This window comes from Schistocerca cancellata, chromosome 4, assembly GCF_023864275.1.
Source record: "Schistocerca cancellata isolate TAMUIC-IGC-003103 chromosome 4, iqSchCanc2.1, whole genome shotgun sequence".
Classification (NCBI taxonomy): domain Eukaryota; kingdom Metazoa; phylum Arthropoda; class Insecta; order Orthoptera; family Acrididae; genus Schistocerca; species Schistocerca cancellata.
Genome location: NC_064629.1, coordinates 47045294 through 47050371, shown reverse-complemented (window position 1 = coordinate 47050371; position 5078 = coordinate 47045294). Strand labels below are relative to the sequence as shown.

Genomic DNA, 5078 nt, shown 5'->3' with positions numbered 1-5078 from the left:
CCAACAAAAAAATTCCCGAATAGACCTTAATTTATTATTTATCCTACCAACATCTACTGGAGGGGTAAATCCCGCAGATTGGAGGCAGGCAAAAAGGCTAGCTGCAAGTGTTTGGAGGACGCGAAGACACGTCAAAACCGTGCGCCGAAGAAATAAAGTAGAAGCCTTGGTCCGAACATCAGGGATGCCTAAACCTCCCATCAACCGGGATCTCGCTATAATCCCATAGCGCACCCCAAAAATTGATTTTCGCCAACACCAAATCAAAAGTGAAGTTTAGAGGAGAAATTTCGGAACCATTTCTCATAAAAACAGGCTTAAGACAAAGTGACTGCCTATCACCATTACTGTTCAACTGTGCACTGGAATACATAATGAGAGAATGGTACAATCCAAAGAGGATAAGAATTGGAAGTGCAAAAGATGATATTAGCTTAAACTGCTTGGGATTCGCTGATGATCTTGCTCTCCTAGCCAATACCGTTCAAGAAGCCAGGCAACAAGTGAAATCACTACAAGAAATAGCAGAGAAAGTAGGCCTTAGAATATCATTTGAAAAAACGGAGATTATGCTAACTGATCCACCACTTGCAAACAAAATTACAATAGGAGAACAGGAAATCAAAATTGTTGATAATTTTAAATATTTAGGCGAATTAATAACATACAATCTAAATGAGAAGCCATCATGGCAGAGTAGAATAAAAAACTGAACTATGCAAATTACATTACCAAAACTGCATACAACAAAAAAAGCCTATCTATAGATACAAAATTAAAACACTATAAAACAGTTACACAACCAGAAATAACGTATGCAGCTGAACTATCTTCAAAACAACTAATACAGTAGAAATTGACAGAATACTAAAAATAGAAAGAAGAATAATTAGGACATGTATAAATAAACAGTATAAAATAAATGGACCTGGGAGAATAGCATCAAATGAAACAGTATATAAGAAAATAGAACCAGTCATGAGCACAATCAGGAAGAAACGCATCTCATTCTTTGGACATCTGATGAGAACTCCAGAAAACAGAATTAGTAAAAAAATAATACAAAAATTGTGGAATAGCAAGAGCGAGTTTAAATGGATCACAGAAATTAAGGAAGATATAAAAGAACTTCAAATTACAGTAGACGAACTAAAAAACAAGACAGAGAAAACCAGAATACTGCAAGACCCGCAAACGAGACTACAAATGAAAATCAATAAAAGGAGTACAGGAAGGGTTGTCTCAGATGAAGAAAGAAAGAAAATATCTGAAACAATGAAGAAATATTGGGCAGACAAACACCTTTCATATAAGAATAGACTCTAATAATATTACCTAAATATCATATTAAGTTATTGTTGAACCAAATTGTATCCCTATGTAACAACTTGTTTAGAACTTTGTATGTTTGACTAGAGTGGTCCAATGAAGGCCATAAAATAAATAAATAAATAAATAAATAATAATAATAATAGATAAGAAAACCCATTCGAGAGACTGGCTCAGAAGAAATTCGTCGCTGAAAACTGGAACGAGCCTTGAGATTTACAAGGGCTGTTTATCAAAGAAAGCCATCGGCCTTGCCGCAGTGGTAACACCGGTTCCCGTCGGATCACCGAAGTTAAGCGCTGTCGGGCTGGGCTAGCACTTGGATGGGTGACCATCCGGTCTGCCGAGCGCTGTTGGCAAGCGGGGTGCACTCAGCCCTTGTGAGGCAAACTGAGGAGCTACTTGACTGAGAAGTAGCGGCTCCGGTCACGAAAACTGACGTACGGCCGGGAAAGCGGTGTGCTGACCACATGCCCCTCCGTATCCGCTTCCAGTGACGCCTGTGGGTTGAGGATGACAGAGTGGCCGGTTGTACCGTTGGGCCTTCACGGCCTGTTCGGACGGAGTTTATTAAAGAAAATGCATTTCAGAATACGCAAAACTGAGACACTGCACCACAGTCATCAAACAAGGTGTCTTTATGGGGCTGGAACACTCATTTTAAACAGAAAGAGAGAGAATGGAGAAATCCAAAAGAGAGAGAAGAAATCAGGAAACTTTTACGCACAGTTTTTCTGAAGAAGGAACATGCAGACCAAGACAAAATAAAGAAATTTATAAGTACACCAACTTTTATTCGGACACGAAATAAACGCAGGCTAAAATTCTATGGGCATATTAAAAGAATATAACAGATCAGATTAAATAGTCAGGTTGTGTAATTTTACGAATGTCGCAGTAAAGAGTTAATTGAAACAATTACATAACAAAGAATGTCATTCTCAGCGGTCAGAAGTCTTCAGACGTAAAAGTAACCTAGGGCGTATCCCAAGCAGCTGTTACGGGACCCTTACTTTTCATAATATATATAAATAACCTAGTATGATAACGTCGGAAGTTGCATGAGGCTTTTCAAGTATGACGCTGTCGTATATAGAGAAATCGGAACGGCAGGAAATTGCAGGGAAGGGCAGGAGGGCCTGCAGAGGATAAACGCTTAGTGCAGGGAGTGGCAGCTGACGCTCAACATAAACAAATGTAACGTATTGCGTATAAATAAACGAATGACCGAGTATTGTGATGATTACATGATTATAGCACAATCACTGACAAAAGTTACTTTCATGAAATAGGTAGTAATATACATACGGTGCGATTTAAAGCGGAACCAGCAATTAAACTTAATCTCTGGCATGGCAGATGCTGGACTGATATTCGTTGGAAGAACCCACAGTAAATGTAGCCCTTCAACAAAGGAGGTATTTTACTCAACAGTGGTTCGACCAATACTTGAATATTGCTCATCAGTCTGTGATCAGGTAGGATTGTTACAGAAACTAGGGAAGATCCAAAGAAGAGCATGAATTTTCGTTACAGGTTCATTTCGCAAACGGAAGCGTCGCTGTAATGCTCTGCAACACCAGTGGCAGACGTTGCAAGAGAGGCGTTCTGCATCACAGTATGGCTTACTGGTAATAGTCCGAGACCGTACAGTCCCGGAAGAGTCAGCCAACGTGTTGCTACCTCCTACGTATATATCGGAGGTTTATCAGCATTCCCTCTTCCCGTGAACCAAGTGCGACTGGAATATGAAAAGGCGGAAATGACACTGGTACACAAAGTACCCTGCGCTAAGGTGACTTGTGGAGTATAGATGTAGATTAGAGCAGCAAAAGATCTGAAGGAAGTAGGAATAAGACATCTTGATATACCAGACAGAAAATTTTAGGCAGAAAATTCACGACTGGACAGTTGACCTGGAAAAAAAAAACCCAAGAAGACAGCATCAACTTTGTCTGACGAGCGGTAAGAGCCCGTTCTGAAAGAATGAAAGTAATGTAGGCACAAGAAAAAACTAAAGCAAAATTCAGAAAAAGTGCTTTGTTATAGGGCCCAGGCGCGAATAATGAAATAAGGAAAAAAATCGATTAAGCGAATAATGTTACAACCAGGCGGAGGTTTGAGTACTGCTACTTCGCCTCAGTCCACATCTAGGTTTAAGTGAAGACCTTAAAGCCCTACGCCACACACTTATTTGTGAATTGCGGAGTAATCATGTAGATGTATAACGACAGGAAAAGGTTGCTTTAAAAGATTATGCCCTGTTTGGTTCTTCATATTTGTTTGCTCATGTAGGAGGAGGAGGAGATTAGTGTTTAACGTCCCGTCGACAACGAGGTCATTAGAGACGGAGCGCAAGCTCGGGTGAAGAAAGGATGGGGAAGGAAATCGGCCGTGCCCTTTCACAGGAACCATCCCGGCATTTGCCTGAAGCGATTTAGGGAAATCACGGAAAACCTAAATCAGGATGGTCGGAGACGGGATTGAACCGTCGTCCTCCCGAATGCGAGTCCAGTGTGCTAACCACTGCGCCACCTCGCTCGGTTTTGCTCATGCAGAGTTTTTTCTCTAATTGTCTCTCTGTCAACGTGAGACTAACATGTAGCATCATTATGCCTTTATCTAGTAAAGGGAATATCCTATATCGTCTTATAACCACGCTAGAGGACAAATGTAAGGATGTAGAGGCTTGTCTCACTAGGGGTAAGATAGATACTGCCTACAGGAAAATTAAAGAGACCTTTGGAGAGAAGAGAACCACTTGTATGAATATCAAGAGCTCAGATGGCAACCCAGTTCTAAGCAAAGAAGGGAAGGCAGAAAGATGGAAGGAGTATATAGAGGGCTTATACAAGGGCGATGTACTTGAGGACAATATTATGGAAATGGAAGAGGTTGTAGATGAAGACGAAATGGGAGATGAGATACTGCGTGAAGAGTTTGACAGAGCACTGAAAGACCTGAGTCGAAACAAGGCCCCGGGAGTAGACAACATTCCATTTGAACTACTGATGGCCTCGGGAGAGCCAGTCATGACAAAACTCTACCATCTGGTGAGCACGATGTATGAGACAGGCGAAATACCCTCAGACTTCAAGAAGAATATAATAATTCCAATCCCAAAGAAAGCAGGTGTTGACAGATGTGAAAATTACCGAACAATCAGTTTAATAAGTCACAGCTGCAAAATACTAACGCGAATTCTTTACAGGCGAATGGAAAAACTGGTAGAAGCTGACCTCGGGGAAGATCAGTTTGGATTCCGTAGAAATGTTGGAACACGTGAGGCAATACTGACCTTACGACTTATCTTAGAAGAAAGATTAAGAAAAGGCAAACCTACGTTTCTAGCATTTGTAGACTTAGAGAAAGCTTTTGACAATGTTAACTGGAATACTCTCTTTCAAATTCTGAAGGTGGCAGGGGTAAAATACAGGGAGCGAAAGGCTATTTACAGTTTGTACAGAAACCAGATGGCAGTTATAAGAGTCGAGGGGCATGAAAGGGAAGCAGTGGTTGGGAAAGGAGTAAGACAGGGTTGTAGCCTCTCCCCGATGTTATTCAATCTGTATATTGAGCAAGCAGTAAAGGAAACAAAAGAAAAATTCGGAGTAGGTATTAAAATTCATGGAGAAGAAGTAAAAACTTTGAGGTTCGCCGATGACATTGTAATTCTGTCAGAGACAGCAAATGACTTGGAAGAGCAGTTGAACGGAATGGACAGTGTCTTGAAAGGAGGATATAAGATG

General features: G+C 40.8%; 1 pseudogene; it reads left to right on the top strand.

Moving 5' to 3' along the window:
* Nucleotides 1–1570: 1570 nt before the first annotated feature.
* Nucleotides 1571–1688, top strand: LOC126185579 (5S ribosomal RNA; annotated as a pseudogene).
* Nucleotides 1689–5078: the final 3390 nt, after the last annotated feature.